This window comes from Oryctolagus cuniculus, chromosome 13, assembly GCF_051225735.1.
Source record: "Oryctolagus cuniculus isolate XC-2025 breed Fujian yellow rabbit chromosome 13, ASM5122573v1, whole genome shotgun sequence".
Classification (NCBI taxonomy): domain Eukaryota; kingdom Metazoa; phylum Chordata; class Mammalia; order Lagomorpha; family Leporidae; genus Oryctolagus; species Oryctolagus cuniculus.
Window position 1 is genome coordinate 64,937,241 of NC_142879.1, and position 21,606 is coordinate 64,958,846.

A 21,606-nucleotide genomic window follows, 5' to 3' on the forward strand; every position below is an offset into this window, starting at 1 on the left:
TGACTGCATAAAGAAATCTGGTTCATACACACAATGAAATAATACTCAGCCATAAAAAAGAAGGAAATTCTGTCTTTTCCAACAAAGTAGAAGCAAACCGAGGAGAATTATGCGTAATGAAATAAGCGAGACCCTAAAAGATAAACATCATATGTTTTCTCTGATTTGCAGTAGCTAACATATAGAATGCACATGTGTAAACCTATACACACACACACACCTGAATGTAGAAGAGTGAAATTGACATCCTATGATTTGATTATTCTTTATAGCTCTTGTATATATTCCTGTGGAACAGTCCTTCAACTTTTACTTATTAAACACAATACTTACTTGAACATTAAATATATGGTTATAAAATAAATGGAATTAATTCTATCAAAAATTAAAAGAATAAAGAAAGGAAGATGGAGGGAAAGGCCAAGGGACTGAAGGAAGTATCAATATGTCTTAGAATTGTGTCTATGAAATATATAAATTCTGTTCTCTTTATGTTAACCATAAAAAATTTAAAAAATAATAAAATCAGTATGTGTGAGGAGTTGGTTTTGTGGCACAGAAGGTTAATCAGCACCTGCAATTCAGTCATTTCTTGTTGGCACCAATTAGAGTCCTAAATGCTTGACTTCTGATACAGGTCCCTGCTATGGGCCTGGGAAAACAATGGAGGAAGTCAAAAGTGCTTACACCCCTCCGACCATGTGGGAATCTCAGATTATTGTCCAGGCTTCTGGCTTTAGCATGAGACAGGCCAAGAGTTGTGACCCTTAGGGAGTGAATCAGCGTATGGAAGATATTCTCTCTCTTTCTCTCTCTTTCTCTCTCTCTCTCTCTCTCTCTCTCTCCCCTCCTGCTTTCTCTGTATCTTTGCCTTTTAAATGAATAAAATCTTTAAAAAAGTAAAAAATAAATAAAAGCAGTGCACTTTGCTAGTGCACTACTAATTATAATATATTAAAACCACACAATATTAAAGATAAAAAGAAGTCTCAACGTTAGCTGTAGAAGGAAGCTGACATTACTTAAAGAAGATAGGGCCATGCACTTACAAGATCTAGAAGATTCTAAAGGCAAACATTGAAATATATAAGATTATTTAGTAAAGTTCCTTGATGTAGTCATGTGTTTATATCCCATCAGTGAAGAAAGAAAAGAACAGAAAATTTTGATAATTTGAAAAAGAAAAAGGTATTTTTAAAAATTCTCTTGTAATTAATGGAGAGTTTCAATTCAATATTAAGCAACAGCTTAAAGTCTTATTCTATGTGGAAAGTGAAAGTCCTTACAAATTTTACATAACAATTAATTCAATGAAAAGTAACTGAGATATTTTAAATATGAGGTATTAGTAAATGTTTTACCATACTGGAAAACAGAGCTTTATTTTGCAACTCTACAGAAACGAAAACAATCTCTTGAGGAGAGGAGTGAATTCAGATATGTATATGCAGAGTAAAGAGAGGATCATTGATGTGGCAAAATGTCAGAATTACACAGTGACAGAATGAGTGAGAGATACAGAGTGAGAGAAAGAAAGACAGAGATCTCTCACCTACCAGTTTACTCTCAAATGTCTGCAAGAATCAGAGCGGAGGGTGGTGGGGAGGCAGAAGCCAGCAGCCTGGAAATCAGTTTGGATCTCTAACAAGGGCTCCATGCATTCAAGCACAGGGACATAACTTGTTGATTCCTATGGAACCGGGGCTCAAATCCAGGCATTTCAGTATGAGCTAACAGCATGCCAAGCAATGAAACAAATTCTTAATCTTGATATTCTTTCTGAAAGTATATATGCATGTCAGTGGACTCTTACACATTTTTCACATGGTATTTTAAAAACACCAGTTGAATTAATAACCAAATTTATAAAGACCATAATGTTTTATAGATAATATAGTAAAATATTATCCTGTTCCCAAAATAAAGAACACTTGGACCAGCCACAAAACTCTAAACATACAAAAGTAGGAATTTTTATCGTGAAAATATACCATAAAGAGAATACAGTTTGTGAGAACGTGTTGTAAAAGGTTTACATATTTATTTGAGACATGATTTCAGAAAGAAAGGGAGAGACACAGAGAGAGTTATTCTAATTGCTGGCTCACTCCCCAAATTGCCACAACAGCTGAGGCTGGGCAGACTGAAGCCAGGAGCTAGGGGATTCATACTAATCTCCCAGGTGGATGGTAAGAGCCCAGACACCCTTGCAATCCTCCGCTGTTGTCCTAGGCACTTCATCAGAGAGCTGGATCAGAGAGAAGAACCAGAACTAGAACTGGCTTCCATATGGGATGCTGGAGTTGCTGGCAGCAGCTTGACCTGCTGTACCACACTGGGCCCTGAGAAAATTTTTAACAAATACATCTTGATATAAAATTAAAGCCCAGAATACATAAACATGCTAGATTGAGTAGTGAACTATCTCCCAATACTTCACTTTGCTAGGCTCTATACCCCTTGGATCCATTAGCTATTACACAACAATTTCAGTGTGGCCGGTCTGTTAATGGTTATAGAACTTGTCAGAAGCAATTGCTAGATAGTTCTGAGAAGGCTTTTCCAGTATGAAATCAGTACCTTTGGACTGTGCCATGTAATGAAGAGAAGCCCAGGACACTTAGCTGTAGGATGAAGAAGTACATGGAGGAGCACTGAGGCATCCCATGCAACGCTCAGTTAACATCATAAAGGGAGCTGCCTCTTTATGATTGGGGGGGGGGGGTGGATTGCAAGTACATGAAAGAGCCTAAATAGAACACAAACTGAATGAGTTCAGGCTCAGCCCGGGCTAATTCACAATCCACGAAAGGATGTTATAAATTAGTTAAATACAATCATCTGTTCAGAAGGTATTTTTTATTTTACAACTACAATAATAATAGTTAAATAATGGTTTCTTAATTAAAAACGCAGACACAGTCAATATATTTATATGGTGCTTCACTAGATAGGAAAACCATATGAATGTGAAAACAATATGAATATCAAGCTATATGAATTCTAAAATTACAAAAAATACAATGTGTAAGCCAAATCGACATCTTCCAAAAAGGAATAAATCTCAAGGACTCTGAGCCCCACATGCTCATCACCTGAATGTTCTCTTTGATCTCCTTCGCTATGAAACTCTTGGCCAGGGCCACAACCCCACGCTGCAGCTGGTAGCGAAGGGCAATCAGGGCTGGACTTCGCTTGTGCTTTTTGGCCAGGGCACTGATGACTGGGTCTTCCAGGAGAGCTGGGTAGCTCTGGTCCACCCTGCAAGGACGGCAGAAAAGCTGACCTCCTGATGCAGGGCGTTCAGTTTGATAAGAGGCTTTCAGAACAGCCTGGGGGCCCACCCTAGACCAGCACTTCTCAAAGATGGCCCCTGGCCCAGCAGGGTTAGTATTATATCTGATGTTGTGCAAATGCAGGTTATCCTGTATCTCCTAGCCATTTGAGAATTAACGTCACAAAACTAACTATTGTACAACCAATAGTATTTCATGAACAGTGGTGTTTTCCATAAGCATTCCGAGTTTCTTTTACCATTTTGGATCTTGACTTGATCCCAGAGCACCATAGGCAACCAGAACAACATATTTTGATTTTCAGAAATCCAGCAGTTTGCTCTGATTGAGATGGGGATGGTATTCCACCTGTGGATAGAGAAGATTAAAAGTATCAGAGTATATGAAATGTTAATATTAAAAAAGAAAAATTTAAAAAGTAAAAGCTGAATTCAGAAATGAAACATGGAAAACAAACTGAAATTATCATCATATAAGGATTTTAATCTGCTTTAAAGACTTTTTTATTTATTTTTGAAAGACAGAAGGACAAAGACAGAGAGAACTCCTCTAACTCTAGTTCACTTCCCCAAATGAACATAATGAACTGCACTTTGCCAGGCCAAAACCTGGAGCTCAAACTCCATCCCCGTCTCCCATGTGGATGGCAGTTTCAAGTAGTTGAGCCTTTTTTAATTCCCCAGGTACAGCAGCAGGGAGCTAGACCAGAAATGGAGCAACTAGGACTTGAACTGGTACTCCAATATGGGATGCAGATATCACAAGCACACAGCTTTAGCGCAGTGATGACCCCCAACTAAAGATTTTTTTGGGCCGGCGCCGCGGCTCATTAGGCTAATCCTCCAGCTGCGGCACCAGCACCCTGGGTTCTAGTCCTGGTTTGGGCACCGGATTCTGTCCTGGTTGCTCCTCTTCAGTCCAGCTCTCTGCTGTGGCCCCAGGAGTGCAGTGGAGGATGGCCCAGGTCCTTGGGCCCTGCACCCGCATGGGAGACCAGGAGGAAGCACCTGGCTCCTGGCTTCAGATCAGCGCACCGCACTGGCCGCAACACGCCGGCCGTAGCGGCCACTTGGGGAGTGAACCAATGGAAAAAGGAAGACCTTTGTCTCTCTCTCTCTCTCACTGTCTAACTATGTCAAAAAAATCTTTTTTTTTTTTTTTTTTTTTGACAGGCAGAGTGGACGGTGAGAGAGACAGAGAGAAAGGTCTTCCTTTGCCGTTGGTTCACTCTCCAATGGCCGCCGCGGCCGGCGCACCACACCGATCCGAAGCCAGGAGCCAGGTGCTTCTCCTGGTCTCCCATGGGGTGCAGGGCCCAAGCACCTGGGCCATCCTCCACTGCACTCCCGGGCCATAGCAGAGAGCTGGCCTGGAAGAGGGGCAACCGGGACAGAATCCGGCGCCCCAACCGGGACTAGAACCCGGTGTGTTGGCGCCGCAAGGTGGAGGATTAGCCTACTGAGCCGCGGCGCCGGCCAAAAAATAAGATTTTTTTGAAAGCAATAAATATCCTCTCTGTCTCTCCCTGTCTGTCTATAGCTCTACCTTTCATATAAGTAAATAAAATCTTTTTTAAAAGTGTATTACTGAAGCATTAATAAGCATTATCTATTGAGGAATTGGACTGAAACTAGTACACACAAAAGTAATTATAAAGAGGTAGTGCAGATGCATGTGGAAAGTGGAACCATTCAATACAATAGATTGGGGAACTTGGCAGGCACCTGTGGGAGAACTGAGTTGGATTCTGCATCAGAGGTGGGCATTTGTCACCTGAATCCATTCTCCCCTATTTCCAGAGCGCACAGATTAATGTAGTAGCCCTCTCGGTGGTTGGAGGTGGCTACACTCCAAATTGTTGCCGCCAAGTGCATATAGGTAACAGTAAGATGTGCATTTTGGCCTGGGACTTTGAGTCATGTAGAAAGTGCTTTCTCTCCACTCATCTCTCTTCTCACTTGCTGCTGCCCAGACCTGGGGGCAGCCCAGCACTGACCTAGAGACCAGGATACCTTAGGTGGTGGAGGGAAAACAAGATGGTACCCAAATTCCTGATTGGCTGTGTCCAATTCAGGCAACCACAGATCTGGAATTTGTACCAGTCATATGAGATGTTCACTTTCAGTCACTGGGCATTTTTGATGCTGATCTCTAAATACATGCCAGCCCTCAGCCTGTCTCCTACAAACCCCTAACTCCTTGCTCCACCAAATCAGCTGAGTTGCAGCAAAGTTTAAATGCAAAAAGATGACGTGTGGGAGGACTTTAAAACTTTTTTATTAGGCGGGCGCCGCGGCTCACTAGGCTAATCCTCCGCCTTGCAGCGCCGGCACACCGGGTTCTAGTCCCGGTCGGGGCGCCGGATTCTGTCCCGGTTGCCCCTCTTCCAGGCCAGCTCTCTGCTGTGGCCAGGGAGTGCAGTGGAGGATGGCCCAAGTCCTTGGGCCCTGCACCCCATGGGAGACCAGGAGAAGCACCTGGCTCCTGGCTTCGAATCAGCGCGGTGCGCCGGCCGCAGCACGCCAGCCACGGCGGCCATTGGAGAGTGAATCAATGGCAAAGGAAGACCTTTCTCTCTGTCTCTCTCTATCTCTGTCCACTCTGCCTGTCAAAAATTAAAAAAAAAAAAACTTTTTTATTAGAAAAAATTTTTTTCTGTATATATTTAGGGAACGCAATGTGATTATTTGATGTACATATACATTGTGAAATAATCACCACAGTCAAGTTAATTAAATATCCATCACTGGGACACATATTTGGCCTAGTGCTTAACACGTGCACATTTCCTGTCTGGCTATCTGGGTCCTACACCTGGCTCAGCACCCAATTCCCGCTTCCTACTGAAGCACACCCTGGGAGGCAGCAGATGATGGCTCAAGTACTTCACTGTTGGTCACATAAGATATATGGAAAGAGTTTCCTGCCTGGCTTCCTGATGCCACAGGGCCTGCCCGCGGGGAAGGCCAGGTGTTCACCTATACCTGCCTGGGCTGAACCATGGTCCAGGAACCCTGAAGGTAGCCACTGAACTCTTACCAGGGCTGCGGAGGAGCTGCCTTCCTCTCTGGAGATGACGACCTGGAATGCCCCTCCGCGCCTCCCTGGGGCCCAAGGGAAGGGTCTCCAGATGTGCAAGCCTGGAAGCCTGATGGTCCGGTCCCAAGGGGAGACTGCAGGCTTTGGTACCCTGGGATTGCCGGGGCGGGAGCTGCGCCCAATCTTCACGGAGTGCGCTCTCTCCCAGGCGGTTGCCACCCCAGGGCTTGCCAGGGCCCTCCGCTCCCAAAGGCAGCAGCTCACAGAAACGCGGAGACATGGGCAAGAATTGGCAACAGACACTTGGCTGGTCCTCCAAGCCTGAGGCGCTGTTCTCTGCCGTATGTCACCTGCCTCCGAGACTGAATGGGCCTTCGACGCTCGCCTGGCTGGTCCACGTTCACCTTGCCGGCCCTTCGTCACCGGGAGTGCGCAGACCGTGTGTTGCGCGATGCCTGTACAGGTCTTGTCGGAACCAGGACTACAGGGGAAACTCACAGATCAATGAGAAAAAAAACAAGGAAGAGGAGCTACGGCTATGCAGAGGACATTCACAAAAGGGCCAGGAAGCAGGAACACACGTTGAACCTCAGCCGCGCTCCAAACTTCGGCTTCTCCCACACAGCGGCTGCGAGAGTGCGAGCACCAGACACTCACTCATAGCTGAACTGTAAACTGTAGAAATTCGGGAGTGCAACTTGACAGACAGTATCTAGCAGAACCTGAGTCCCATCCTCCATCAGCCATGCCTCTTGCAGGAATCCCGAATGCCGCAGGACGGTGTGCTCAATTCCTCTCAGGCATACTTCTTGCTGGAACATCCACACCTGCACCGTCACAAGCACATGGAGGCCCAGTTAGTGGCAATAATCTATAATTGTTTATTAATAGAGGAAAGGGTTACAAAAATGTATTCTGTTTACAAATTATATCTTTAAGATAGTTCACATTAGTCACACCTGTGCTAACAGGGACGAATTTAGAAATGGTAATGTTAAGTGAGTAAAGGATATGCACATGTCATATTTATGTGCAGGGTTTTAAAATTTGGAACAATACCATATTGCTTGTGGACTTGCTTTGATAAAGTCTGAGATCAATGATAGCAAGGCCACACATCAACTTTAGATCCCAGGTTACTTTTGGGAAGGAAGAATGGGGATTAATTGGATAGAGGGACCATTCAATTCCACTTGTAGACTATTGATTCTTAAAATAGTTGAAACAAAGATGGCAAAAAAATTAAAGTGTGTCACGCTGGAATGGTGGGGCAAGTTTTGACCTAGTGTCTCCTGTGGGTTAAAATGACCATGTTCTCCACTGGTGTTTCGGGGACTGATTTCTAGCTCCAGCTCCCAATTTCAGTTCTTGCTAATGCAGGGTCTGGATGAGAGTTGTGATGGTTCAAGTACTGGGTTCCCTGCCACCCACATGGGCTATTGGTATGGGTTCACATCTTCCAGCTTTGGCCAGAGATCCCCAGCCCCAGCTGTTGTGTACCTCTGGGGAGTGAAGCAGCAGATAGGAGCTCTCTCTGTCTCTGTCTCTCTGTCTCTGAAATCAATGTGTTTTCTTTAAAATTCTTATTTATTTATTTATTTATTTATTTGAAAGTCAGAGTTACACAGAGAGAGGAGAAGCAGAGAGAGAAAGAGAGAGAGAGGTCTTCTATCTGCTGGTTCACTCCCCAATTGGCTGCAACGGCCGGAGCTGTGCTGATCCAAAGCCAGGAGCCAGGAGCCTCTTCTGGGTCTCCCACGTGGGTGCAGGGCCCCAAGGACTTGAGCCATCCTCCATTGCTTTCCCAGGCCACAGCAGAGAGCTGATTGGAGGTGGAGCAGCTGGTTCCTTTGTGCCCATATGGTATGCCGGCACTTCAGACGCCACAGCACCAGCCCCAATATAAGTTTTTTAATTTGGAAAATGATTGGGCAGGCATTGTGGTGCAGCAGATTAAGCTGCTGCCTACAATGCCCGATCACACTGCTGCTCCATTTCCAATCCAGCTCCCTGCTAATGGCCCTGTGAAGGCAGCGAAGATGGCCAAGTTCTTGGGTTACTACACCCATGTGCTTGTGAGACCCAGATGCAGTTCCCGGCTCCTGGCCATGTCTGGGCCTGGCCCAGGCCCAATTGTTGCAGTGATTTGGGGAGTGAATGAACAAATGGAAGATCTCTTTCTCTCTGTCTCTTCATCTCTGTCACTGCTTTTCAAATAAAGAAATTTAAACAATAAATTTAGAAAATTATTCATTAAATGTAATATTTTCCTCTATTTTGTACATGAGGAATCTTTTATAAGTTCAAGAGAGTTAACATGGGCCGGTGCCGTGGCTCACTTGGTTAAATCCTCCACCTGCGGAGCCGGCACCCCGGGTTCTAGTCCCAGTTGGGGCGCCAGGTACTAGTCCCGGTTGCTCCTCTTCCAGTCCAGCTCTCTGCTGTGGCCAGGGAGGGCAGCAGAGGATGGCCCAAGTGCTTGGGTCCCTGCACCCGCATGGGAGACCGGGAGGAAGTACCCGGCTCCTGGGGCTCCTGGCTTCGGATCGGCACAGCGCTGGCTGTAGCAACCATTAGGAGAGTGAACCAACGGAAAGAAGACCTTTCTCTCTGTCTCTCTCTCACTGTCTATAACTCTCTCTCTCACTGTCTAACTCTACCTGGAAAAAAAAAAAAAGAAAGAGAGAGAGAAAGAGAGAGTTAACATGGACAAAATGAAATAGGTTACAATGCATACATAGAATTTAACACTCTTAAAAGCCTCCACATCAAAGAACTTAGTGATATGGGGGAAAGGGTACAATATGCATTATTTAAGGATGTATTTATTCATTTGAAAGTCAGAGTTACACAGAGAGAGGAGAGGCAGAGAGAGAGAAGTCTTCCATCCACTGGTTTACTCCTCAGTTAGCCACAATGCCCAAGCTCTGCTGATCCGAAGCCAGGAGCCAGGAGCTTCCTCCAGGTCTTCCCACGTGTGGACAGGGGCCCAAGCACTTGGGCCATCTTCCACTGCTTTCCCAGACCATAGCAGAGAGCTGGATCGGAAGTGGAGCAGCGGGGACTCAAACTGCAGACTGCGGCTTTACCAGCTACTCCACAGTGCGGGCTCCACATTAAACATTTGATGTGAAAGGGTAGATTAGAAACCAACTGTGGGACTGGCGCTGTGGCACAGTGGGTAAAATTGCCATCTGCAGTGCTGACATCCCATATGGGCACCGGTTCAAGTCCCGGCTGCTCCATATCTGATCCAGCTCTCTGCTATGGCCTGGGAAAGCAGTGGAAGATGGCCCAAGTGCTTGGGTCCCTGTACCTGCATGGGAGACCTGGAAGAAGCTCCTGGCTCCTGGCTTCAGATTAGCCCAGCTCCAGCTGTTGCGACCATTTGGGGAGTGAAACAAGGGATGGAAGATCTCTCCCTCCCCTTCTCTCTTTCCCTCCCTCTCTGCCTCTTCTTCTCTGTATCTCTGCTTTTCAAACAAATAAATAAATCTTAAAAAAAAAAGACACAATTGTATGGGGGGATAAGTTTTATGTAATCTCTTATTTCTATCATGTGTCTATAACCATGAAGATAAATTTCAGATTGTTAACTCTGGCTATATTCAAGAAGTACTTCCTAAGTTAACGTATTTTTTTCTTCTCTGTACCAATTTTACAATGATTGTATAGTTATTTTATCAGAAAAACAACCTAATAAATATTTTTGTGCAAATAACTTGTCAAAAATGAACTGATCAATTAACATCAGTGTTCAATTTCAGAACAAATACGCAGAAATTGCATGCTACTTTATCTGAAGTGCCTATGTTGCCACCTTCTGGACAAATGGAAAAATGCTTTATGATATAGAGTGACAATATACAGATGTAAAGACAGGAATTGATTACATAGAGGGACTCTTCAATTCTATCTATAAATTATAGTTTCTAAAAATATTTAAAGCAAAGATGGCAAAAAAGTGAAAATGTGTTAAATGTGGATAGTGGGGTGGATGTTTAGCCTACGGAGAAAGGCACGGGTTAAGATGTCTGTCTCTCATCTTAAAGTACATGGGTTTGGGGGCGGGCACTGTGGCATAGTGGGTTCAAGGCCTGGCTGCTCCACTTATTTTTTATAAGGTTTATTTTATTATTTACATGAAAGTCAGAGTTACACAGAGAGAGAAGTAAAGGCAGAGAGAGAGAGAGAGAGAGAGAGAGAGAGAGAGGTCTTCCATCTGCTGGTTCACTCCCCAATTGGCTGCAACAGCCAGAGCTGTGCTGATCCAATGCCAGTAGCCAGGAGCTTCTTCCAGGTCTCCCACACAGTGCAGGGGCCCAAGGACTTGGGCCATCTTCTACTGCTTTCCCAGGCTATAGAAGAGAGCTTGATCGGAAGTGGAGCAGCCGGGACTCAAACCAGTGCCCATATAGGATGTCAGCACTGCAGACAGTGGCTTCACTGGCTACACCACAGAGCCGGTTCGTGCTCCGCTGCTGGTCCAGCTCTCTGCTATGTCCTGGGAGGGCAGTAGAAGATGGCCCAAGTCCTTGGGCCCCTGAACCCGTGTGGGAGACCCGGAGGAGGCTCCTGGCTCCTGGCTTTGGATTGGAGCATCTCTGGCCATTGTGGCCAGTTTTGGGGGGTGGGGTGGTGGTAAACTAGCAGATGGAGGACTACTCTCTCTCTATGCCTCCCCTTCTCTCTCTGTGTGTGGCTCTGATTTTCAAATAAATAATTTAACAAAAAATAATGTACTTGGGTTTGATACCTGCTTCCAGCTTCCTGCTGAGGACGATCCTTCAAGGGAGCAGCGATGGACTCAAGTAATTGGCTTCCTGACACTCACATGGAGGACCTGGATTGAGTGTCCAGCTCCTGGTTCCAGCCTCAACTCAGAGCAAGCTTTGCAGGCATTTAGGAAGCAAACCAGCTAATGGGAACGCTCCCTTTTTGTCTCTGACTCTCTCTGCTTCAGAAATATATTTTAAAATTTAAAAAATTTGGTCACATTATTTGGGTGACTACAATATTTTTCTTCATATATTTTGTATATGGGAAATCCTTTATCATTTAAAGACAATTAACATGCCTAATTTAAATCAATTAAGTAAGTTACAACTCATTCACAGGATGGAATGTCATGCATTCTTCAAAGTCTCCAAGTCAAATAATTCAGGCATACGGGGAAAAGGCTCAAGAAACACTGGATGTAAAAGGATGAATTAGAAAACAACTGTGCTGCCTGGGTGGTGGTGGTGACATATTTTGTCTGAAAAATGTGTAGTCTCCTCTTGCTATCACATTCCTGCCAACATGAAGGTCAATATCAGACTCAACCCTGGCTGTATCTGAGCTTACTACAACAGGTAACTTGCATTTTTTCTCCCTTATACCAATTTTGCAATGCATGTATAGGCATTTTGCAAGAAACATAAACAATCCAATTAGTAATTCTTTTGTAAATAACATGTCCCAATAAACAAGCAGTTAACATCAGCATTCGATTTCAGACCAAATACACTGTTTTTGCTGCTACTTTATGTGATGTGTTTGTGCTGCCATCTTTTGGACAAACAGAAAAATGCTCTATGGTGTAGCATGATAAAAGTCAGATATGCATTTCAATTACTGGTAAACAAAAAAAATTTTAATGCAAAAGACCAACACAATGAAAACCTGATTTATCATTTTTTGTTTTTCAATATATGTGAAGAGCAGAGAAAGAAACAGATAAAAAGATCTGCCACCTGTGAATTCATGCTTTAAATGCCTGCAACAGTCAGGACTATGTCACGCCAAAGCCAGGAGCCCAAAACTCATTCCAGGTCTCCCACGTATGTGACAGGGACCAAGCACATGAGCCATCATCTGGTATTTCTCAGGGTGTACATGAGCAGGAAGCTGATCTGGACTGGAGCTAAGACTTGAATTAAGGCATGCTGATATAGGATGGGGATGTCCCAAACAATGTCTTGGCACCCAAAAAAAGCTTATTTACTGAAAAACAAAGTAGACAAACTATTAGATTAACAAAGGAAGGACAAATAAAATTAGAAATGAAAATGAGACAATTACAACTGATACGACAGAAAAATAAACCATCATAAGAAGCTACTATGGGCCGGCGCCACGGCTCAATAGCCTAATCCTCCGCCTTGCGGAGCCGGCACACCAGGTTCTAGTCCCAGTCAGGGCGCCGGATTCTCTCTGCTGTGGCCCGGGAGTGCAGTGGAGGATGGCCCAGGTGCTTGGGCCCTGCACCCCATGGGAGACCAGGAGAAGCACCTGGCTCCTGCCTTCGGATCAGCGCGGTGCGCCGGTCACAGCGTGCCAGCCGCGGTGGCCATTGGAGGGTGAACCAACGGCAAAGGAAGACCTTTCTCTCTGTCTCTCTCTCTCACTGTCCACTCTGCCTGTCAAAAAAAAAAAAAAAAAAAAAAAAAAAAAAAAAAAAAAAAAAGAAGCTACTATGAATGATTATATGCAAACAAATTTGACAACCTTAAGGAAACAGATAAATCCTCAACACTTCCCAAGATTCAGCTTCCCAAAATTAATTAAGCAGGATGTTGAAAATCTAAACACAGCAATAACAAGTAATGAAGATTTAAACAATAATCGAAAGTCAGGGCCAACGCTGTGGCGTAGCCAGAAAAGACATCCTGTGGTGCCAGCATCCCATGTGGGTGCTGGTTCAAGTCTCAGCTGCTCCATATCCGATACAGCTTTCTGCTATGGCCTGGGAAGGCAGTGGAAGATGGCCCAAGTCCTTGGGTCCCTGGACCCACATGGGGGACCTGAAAGAAGCACCAGGCTTCTGGCTTTTGATCAGCCTAGCGCCGACCATTGCCTCCATTTGTGGAGTGAACCAGCAGATGGAAGACTCTCTCTCTCTCTCTCTCTCTCTCTCTCTGCCTGTCTTTCTGTATTTATGCCTTTCAAATAAATAAACAGATATTGAAAGTCTCCCAACAAGAAAGTCTAGGATCTGATGGATTCACATATGCATTCTACAAAACATTTAAAGAACTAAATCCTTGGGGCTGGTGCTGTGGCATCCCATACTGACACAGTTTGAGTCCGGACTGCTTCACCTGTAATCTAGCTCCTTACTGATGTACCTGGAAAAGCACCGGAAGATGGCCCAGGTATTTGGGCTCTGCACTCACATGGGAGACCCAGAAGAAGCTCCTGGCTTCTGTCTGGATTGGCCCAGCTCCAGCTATTGTGGCCATTTGGAGAGTGAACCAGTGGGTGGAAGACATCTATCTCTCCCTTTCTGTAACTCTACTGTTCAAATAAATCTTCACAAGGAAAAAAAAAAACTAAATGGGATGAGTGCCAGGGAGACCTACTGGACAGGATGTTTCTAATGAAAACAGCTGGGTCATGTCAAGCTGGATCCCTACTTAGAAGATGGACTCACCGTCCATGTGTAAATAGACCCCAACTGACCCCTACAGGCTGCCAGAACAGAGGACAAGTAAGGAGGGAAAGAAAGCCATGACGTAGTCATGGCCCATGACATAATGGCTGCTGTCATGGCATTCACAGACTAGCAACTGAGAATTTAGAAGGTGGTGACTTGACAAGGAGTGTGGATGTTGGCCAGAGTGGAGGGCTAAAGAGAGGGCCTGGTGACTGAACACTGGGCCACCTACAGCTGCCTCAATCCAGAAGCCCGCGATGGAGAGCCAGGAGGGATGTCACGGAGGTACTGTGTCATCCTCAGCCATGCTGGCCCTGTGAGCTGCCAGCCTTCTCTCACATTGCTTCTGGTTCACTTGGAGACCACACAGCTGGTTAAGGGGACACTCCCTCCCTCTTTCTTTTTCCTCATATGGTGGTAAAATATGCATGACAAAACCGACCATGTGAAAACTGTTACTGTAAATTCATTTTGAAAGGAGAAGCACAGTGGGGGCAAGAGGTGGGGAGTCACGACACAGACACCCGGAGTCAGGTGAAAGCCGGCTAGAGGTGAGCAGCTTGCAGACTCTTGCAGTTGGTGTAGCAGCTTATCTAGCCAAGGCAGCCAATCTGGTCAACGGATGGTTTATGCCATAACCAATCACTGCCTGTTGCTAGGCAGGCTCCTTTGCCAGGTGGGTTCCGAAGCCATTTCCTGAGTAACTGACACTCGCTCACCAGTGCCATCTTGGCAAGGTCTGCTCATTCCACCACAGTTAATTAGGTAAGTAGCATATTGTTGGGCAGGTCTTACCAATATGCAACTTGGGAACATTTTCATCAACCCCAACTGAAACCTATCTGCATGAAATGCCACCTCCCCTGTTCTCCTGCCCCCTAGGCTCTAGCGGTCACTACTTTCAGTCTTTATGAATGTGACTACCCTGGGTACTTTAAGCACAGTCATACAGTATTATCCTCTTGTATGTGGCTTATTTCACTTAGCATAGTGAGCTCAATGGTCATTCCTGTTACATTCTGTGTCAGAGTTTCCTTCATTTCTAATGCTGTGAATATAAATAATATTCCATAATGCATATAGATAGTCCTGGACATACAATGTGTTATGCGCAGATAAGTAGATCCCTAAGAAGCTATCAGCGACCCGATCACACCAAAATGCAAAAGCAAGGTTTTTATTAAAAAGGTACAAGCTGCAACAGGGACCTCATCCAACCAACCGGTGCAGTGGAGGAAGGAGGAAAGGCCCAGGTCTTTGTTTGGGGTCGCTTTTAAAGGGAAGATATGTCAGCAAGGGCAGGGCGGGGGGTGGGGGTCTCCATTTGGCTTGGGTTTAGGGAGTTGCCTCTTTTGGTAATCTCTACTGAGCTGCCCTTGGTCTGCTGAGCTAGCTGTCCTTGGTAAGCTTTGATATCTCCAGAATGCCTGAATGCCTTCTTTTACAAGGACTCGGGTCTGCTATGGGAAACGGAGGCTGCTTTTTATTGTTTCAAAATAGAGTCACTTTGGCTTTTCACAGTGGTTTCACTTAGGATGGTGGGACTTAAAACTTAAGACTTTACAATCAGACAATATGCGTTCAGTAGAAACAGTACTTTGAATTTTGCATTTGGATCTTCTCCTGGGTTTGTGTTTTGCAGTTCCATCCTCTTTTATGATACTGGGCAGTGACAGTGAGCACAGGTCCAACAGCTGCACAGTCACAAGGGACACAAGCACCACTTTGCAGTGTGTTGTGTTGCTCAGCTAGGGTGCTTGGGAGGGGAGTGTATTAAATGCATTGCTGACTCATGATATTTTCTTTTCCTATTTTTTTACAATAGTTCTTGTTTAAGAAGCGGGGAGACAGAGATCTCCTATCTGTTGGAATACTCCCCACATTCCTGCAACAGGCTGGTCTGGGCCAAGCCAAATCTGGCAGCCAGAAACTCAATTTGAGTTTTCCACATGGGTAGCAGGGAGCGAAGTTCTTGAGCCATCATGTGCTGCCCCCTGGGGAGTGCTCTAGCAGGAAGATGGAATCGGAAGTGAAGTCAAGATCGAACACAGGCACTCTGATATGGGATGCAGGTCCTAACTGCTGGGCCAACCACCAGCCCAACTCAAAATATTTTGAATTTATGATTGTTGGGCATAACCCCATTGCAAGTTATGAGCACCTGAAAATATGAGGGTACTTCAAAAATCTCCTGGAAAATAGACTTAAAGGTTTGTTTTGGTATAAAAGAAATCTAAATTTTATGTATGAAGGGTCTTCAAAGAGTTCATAGAAAATGTGTATCATGTCAAAACTGTACACCAATTTCAAATTTTTTGCACCAAAATAAAGTGTTGTCTTTAATTTTTAAAAATGATGTATTCGGCCGGCGCCGCGGCTCACTAGGCTAATCCTCCGCCTAGCGGCGCCGGCACACCGGGTTCTAGTCCCGGTCGGGGCACCGGATTCTGTCCCCGTTGCCCCTCTTCCAGGCCAGCCCTCTGCTGTGGCCAGGGAGTGCAGTGGAGGATGGCCCAAGTGCTTGGGCCCTGCACCCCATGGGAGACCAGGAAAAGCACCTGGCTCCTGGCTCCTGCCATTGGATCAGCGCGGTGCGCCGGCCGCAGCGCGCCGGCTGCGGCGGCCATTGGAGGGTGAACCAATGGCAAAGGAAGACCTTTCTCTCTGTCTCTCTCTCTCACTGTCCACTCTGCCTGTCAAAAAAAAAAAAAATGATGTATTCGGCTGGCACCACGGCTCACTAGGCTAATCCTCCACCTTGCGGCACTGGCACAGCCAGTTCTAGTCCCGGTCGGGGCGCCGGATTCTGTCCCGGTTGCCCCTCTTCCAGGCCAGCTCTCTGCTGTGGCCAGGGAGTGCAGTGGAGGATGGCCCAAGTGCTTGGGCCCTGCACCCCATGGGAGACCAGGAAAAGCACCTGGCTCCTGGCTCCTGCCATTGGATCAGCGCGGTGCGCCGGCCGCAGCGCGCCGGCTGCGGCGGCCATTGGAGGGTGAACCAATGGCAAAGGAAGACCTTTCTCTCTGTCTCTCTCTCTCACTGTCCACTCTGCCTGTCAAAAAAAAAAAAATGATGTATTCGGCTGGCACCACGGCTCACTAGGCTAATCCTCCACCTTGCGGCACTGGCACAGCCAGTTCTAGTCCCGGTCGGGGCGCCGGATTCTGTCCCGGTTGCCCCTCTTCCAGGTCAGCTCTCTGCTATGGCCCGGGAGTGCAGTGGAGGATGGCCCAAGTGCTTGGCCCTGCACCCCATGGGAGACCAGGATAAGTACCTGGCTCCTGCCATCGGATCGGCGCGGTGCACCAGCCACAGCGTGCTAGCCGTGGCGGCCATTGGAGGGTGAACCAACGGAAAAGGAAGACCTTTCTCCCTGTCTCTCTCTCTCACTGTCCACTCTGCCTGTCAAATAAATAAATAAAGTATTCATTTGAGAGACAGAGAGAGGGATGGATACAGAAAAAGAGTGCTCCTGTCCCCTAGTTCATGCCTCAAGTGCCCTCAACAGCCAGGGCTGGGCTGGGCTGAAGCCAGAAGCTGGGAACTCAAGCAAGGTCTCGCATGTATCTAGCTGGGATCCAAGTCTTTGAGGCAAAACCTCTGCCTTCCAGGGTCTGAATGAAGAGTAATTTGGAGTAAGGAGCTGGAGACAGGTATTGAATCCAGGCACTCCAGTATAGGAAACAAGCCTACAAACTGGCATTTTAAGCACTATGCTAAATGTCCACCCCTAAGCTTATCTTTTAAATCTGTTTTCCATAAACTTGAAGTTCCTTCATACTTAGTAGGTATTAAATTATGTACTTCAAAAATTTCATAGAAAATGGAGTTGCAGTATGAGTTTAATTAGGTGCTAAAATGAGTTTGAACCCCATACATTTTTTTCCTTGATACACATTTTCCATGTGTCAAGAAAATCATTTTAAAAGTTTTTCAATATTTATGTTACTTATTAAAAAGGCAGAGTTACAGGGGTAGGGGAAGGGATCTTCCATCTGCTAGTTCTCTCCCCAAATGGCCACATCACTGGAGCTGAGCTGATCTGAAGTCAGGAGCCAGGAGCTTCTCTCAGGTCTCCCACATATGTGCAGGGGCCTGAAGCTACTTTCCTAGGAGCATTAGCAGGGAGCTGGATTGGAGTGGAGCAACCATACAGGATGCTGGTGCTGCAGGCAGTGGGTTAACCTGCTACATCAAACGGCCATTCTTTTTGTTTTGTTCTGTTCTGTTTTGTTGTTGTTGTTTTTTTTTTTTTTTTTTTTTTTTTTTTTTTGCAGCAAAAACTTTTGGACGAAAACAAACTCATACTTTTAATTCCATTTTCACATAAACTTTCTTTTTTTTTTTTTTTTTTTTTTTTTTGACAGGCAGAGTGGACAGTGAGAGACAGAGAAAGGTCTTCCTTTGCCATTGGTTCACCCTCCAATGGCTGCTGCGGCCAGCGCATCACGCTGATCTGAAGGCAGGAGCCAGGTGCTTCTCCTGGTCTCCCATGGGGTGCAGGGCCCAAGCACCTGGGCCATCCTCCACCGCACTCCCTGGCCACAGCAGAGAGCTGGCCTGGAAGAGGGGCAACCGGGACAGAATCCAGAGCCCCGACTGGGACTAGAACCCGGTGTGCTGGCGCCGCTAGGTGGAGGATTAGCCTAGTGAGCCACGGCGTCGGCCCTTCACATAAACTTTCTGAAGTACCCTCTTATTTAGATTCCACCATTAGTTAATCCTCCACAGTCTGACAACTTTTTAATGAAGTCTTTTTGTTATTTCTTATTTTAAAAGACCATGCTTATGACAGAATATCAAAAACTACTGAGCAGCCAGGCATCATTAAAAACATCATCACATGAATGTCAAAAATAAACACAGTAGTGAGCGAAAGAAGCCAGTCAGGAGGGAATGACTACTTCAAGGTGCCTGTTTTGAAAACTGGACAAACTTGAATTCCACTGTTCGGGGGGTTTTTGGGGATGCATGTTGAAGTGACAGAATTGTAAAGGCCACGAGTGGTGATAGTTGTTGCAAATTCAGTGGTGTGTACCTTGTGATAAATCATTGAACTATACACTTAGATCTACATATTTTTCTATATATGTGTGAGTTTTCACAATACAAATAGCTTTTTAAAAGTTATAATCCCGGCCAGTGCCACTGCTCACTAGGCTAATCCTCCACCTGTGGCACCGGCACCCTGGGTTCTAGACCAAATCAGGGTGCCGGATTCTGTCCGGGTCGCTCCTCTTCCTGTCCAGCTCTCTGCTATGACCCAGGAGTACAGTGGAGGATGGCCCAAGTGCTTGGGCCCTGCACCCCTATGGCAGACCAGGAGAAGCACCCAGCTCCTGGCTTCGGATCAGCGTGGTGCACTGGCTGCAGCGGCCATTGAGGGGGTGAACCAACAGCAAAGGAAGACCTTTCTCTCTGTCTCTCTCTCTCACTATCCACTCTGCCTGTCAAAAAAAAAAAAAAAAAAAAAAGTCCTAATCCCTCAGACGCAGTTAAAAATTTCTCTTGGGACAAGCATTTGGAGCAGCAGTCAAGCCGCCACTTGGGATGCCTGCATTCCATAGCAGAGTGCCTGGGTTCAGGTCCTGGATCCACTCTTGACTCTAAGTTCCTGCTAATGTGAACCCTAGGAGGTAACTGTGACAACTCAAATACTTGGGGTCCTGCACCTCCATAGGAGATCCAGACAAAATGCACAGTTCTCTGCTTCAGCCTGGCACAGTTCTGGCTGTTGCACACATTTGGATAGATAGCTAGTAGAGAAAGAGATCACTCTGCCTTTTAAATAAAATTTGTTTCTTTTAATAATTAGCAGATAGCCTTCCAGTTCAATTCTTATCCATGATTATATCCACACACTATTTTATACCAAGTTGTTTGTACTTGATGTATTGTGAGCATTCTTCCTTTTGGTCACATGAGATGGTGACTAGAACTGCTCCAATATAAAAGACTATAAATACCAAAATGTTGGAGATGATGTGGAGAAATTGCAACCTACACTATCTTACTGGTGAAAATGTAAAATAGTGTGATGACTTGTGGAAATGAGTTAGCAATTGCTAAAAAGTCAAATATACACTTAATATACATTCCAGCGATTGTATTCCTAGGCTTTTATGCAAGAGAAATGTGAAAATATATCAATGCAGACTCATACATATGCATATATGTGTGTTTGTGTGTGTGTGTGCATAATCGTGAATTTTCACAGTAGCATTATTCATAACAGACAAAACATGAAAGCAGTCCAGATATCCATAAACTAAAAATGACTTGACAAATGGTGTTATACCCATAATACAGAATCCACCCCACACACACACACACACTACAATGGCCAGACTTCTCACACATGCTACAACACGGGTGAATCTTGAAACTATTATGCTAAGTGAAAAGTGCCAGGCATACAATATTACATCTTGTATGTCCACTTTTAATGTTGGCATATATCTTCATTGTGTGGATATAGCATGTTATTCAGTAAAGCCCTATTGTTGGACTAGACAGTATTTTGCACATTTCAGTATTAGTGTGCACGAACCTTGATTATGTTTGTGCACCAGCATTTAGCAGTGGAACCAATTATTTGAAGTTTTGTGCATTTAAATGGTCCTTCCTGAAACTTCCACAGAATGCAGAATGCCTGCCCCCTCCAGCAGACAGCGTCAAATGTTTCCTTTTGTGAATACAGGAGTGTAACACAAAAAGTTTGTGCAAAACTGGAATTAAAAATCAGTTGTGTTTATTTTGGTTCCAAGGAATTTTGAAGTCCGTGCATGGTTTTTCACTTGCGTTTCCCATGACCTCTTTGAGGACCTCTTGCATAACCCTTCGCTGTTGATACTGTGTCCCATGGAGGACTGTGCCAGACCCAAGAGTCCTGCCCTCATGATGCCCTGTATTTGTTTGCAGTTCTCGTGGGTGTGCTGCCACCATGACCTTACTTGTCAATAGTGCCAATCGCCAAGTAGCAGGTTTTGCCATTTCCACCATAGGATGGATCCTCTTCACCACTTCCATGGGCCTTGCAGAGTGGCGATTGTGGTACATGGATGACCCCTTGCTCTCCCCCAAAGGATTTGCCAGTGTGGGAATATGGAGAACCTGCATTTACCACCATCACCACGACTCCAACCAAAGCCACAGACATACCAAATTCTGTCACCGACACACCTACAATGATACCTTCCTCCCTCTCAGTATCCGTGTTTCTCAACACCTCCTGCTGGCTGCCAACCTTCTAGGGCTTCTGGGGAAGGCCTTTATCATCCTTGCACTTAGAAATGTGTACATGGGCATTGTGGGGACGAATACCCTCTTCAACCCATTTGTGGCTTCTGGAGTCCTGTACATAATTACTAGTGTCTGTGTCTTAACCACTGCATTCTGGAATTACTACTCCATTGTGAATGTACAAGGCATTGCCTTCCCATCATCTTTCCATCTGCCAATCAAGCCGGGTACTCAGGAAGCTGGGAGTGCCATTCTAGTGGCAGCTCTCTCTGCCCTCCTCATGTTTTTGAGTGGCTTGGTTTTCTGCCTTTACAAGTTTCCCCTGGACAGGAACGTGTATCCTGAGGTTTCAAAAACACGAATTTTCTGGTAACATCGGCTTTGCAGATCCACGATTCCCATGAGTTTATGGGAAGGACTAACCCAGGATAATCTTCCAAATAGTTATAAGGACTCCAGACCATGGGACATAAAGTGGCTGACTCTTTCCTTCTACTATATTCTGTGTCTGAATTTGGTTCATTGGTTGGTTGAATTAAGAACTTTCATTTAAAAAAAACTTCACCCATTTCCAATTGATCTTTTCGGATCTGTATTTTAATTGCTGTTGGC

The 21,606-nt window shown here is 45.4% G+C and overlaps 1 pseudogene; it reads left to right on the top strand.

Moving 5' to 3' along the window:
• Positions 1-20,695: 20,695 nt before the first annotated feature.
• On the top strand, positions 20,696-21,405 carry LOC149122634 (claudin-34 pseudogene; annotated as a pseudogene).
• Positions 21,406-21,606: the final 201 nt, after the last annotated feature.